Genomic DNA, 1181 nt, shown 5'->3' on the forward strand with positions numbered 1-1181 from the left:
CTCATGCTTTCTTCATTTTATTCACCACTATGTGAGGTCGGTAGTAAACCAGTGCAAGTACACAATCAGAATCTTAAAAAGCCTTTCTTTTAAACAAAGAGGTCACTATTTTTGTTTGTACATTTTTATTGTTACTTTTGGAACACCTTTTTGGGTTAAGTGTTTGGATCGGTATCTTTAAATTTTAGGTTAGTGAATGAGATCATGAGATGGATAGTACACCACACATTAGGCAGAGAAAATGCTGACTTTATCATTCACCATGCAGAACGCGAGTGGGAGCAGTCGCTTAGTTTGTAATTCGAGGGATGGCAGTAGTTAATGCAATTGGAACATTTTCTGAGCTGAGGATTCTCCCCAGGAACATCTTGTGGGTGTCGGGAAAGGCAAAGAAGTAAAGGTCTTGAGAGCTGCAAAACATTTTGCATTGGTTTCAGCAAAAGTGGGTGTCTGTTTCAGAGACTGAATTGGGGTTGTCCGTAATTGTAAAACGACACAAATATTGTTCAGTTATTTAACTACAAGTTGCCTGCAAAAGTAATGTTTTGTCCTTGGTCTTTTGATAAAATAAAAGTTTACATTTAAGATGGCATATCTTTTGTCATCCTTCTCAGCTAATAACTGAATATTGAATACCTCCTGAACAATTACAATCTCTGCAGCGACTGATAACATTTTTGAACTATTTTGTTTGGTTTCCCACAGCTCTTGAAGTCAGTCCATCAACTTTTCAGAGATAATGGGAACTGCAGATGCTGGAGAATCCCAGATAACAAAGTGTGGAGCTGGATGAACACAGCAGGCCGAGCAGCATCTCGGGAGCACAAAAGCTGATGTTTCGGGCCTGGACCCTTCATCAGAGAGGGGGATGGGGAGAGGGAACTGGAATAAATTAGGAAGAGAGGGGGAGGCGGATCGAAGATAGAGAGAAAAGAAGATAGGTGGAGAGGATAGCATAGGTGGGGAGGTAGGGAGAGGATAGGTCATTCCAGGGAAGACTGACAGGTCAAGGAGGCAGGACGAGGTTAGTAGGTAGGAAATGGAGGTGTGGCTTGAGGTGGGAGGAAGGGATAGGTGAGAGGAAGAACAGGTTCGGGAGGTGGGGACAGGCTGGGCTGGTTTTGGGATGCAGTGGGGGGAGGGGAGATTTTGAAGCTTGTGAAGTCCATATTGATACTATT

Source organism: Stegostoma tigrinum, chromosome 2 (genome assembly GCF_030684315.1).
Source record: "Stegostoma tigrinum isolate sSteTig4 chromosome 2, sSteTig4.hap1, whole genome shotgun sequence".
Classification (NCBI taxonomy): domain Eukaryota; kingdom Metazoa; phylum Chordata; class Chondrichthyes; order Orectolobiformes; family Stegostomatidae; genus Stegostoma; species Stegostoma tigrinum.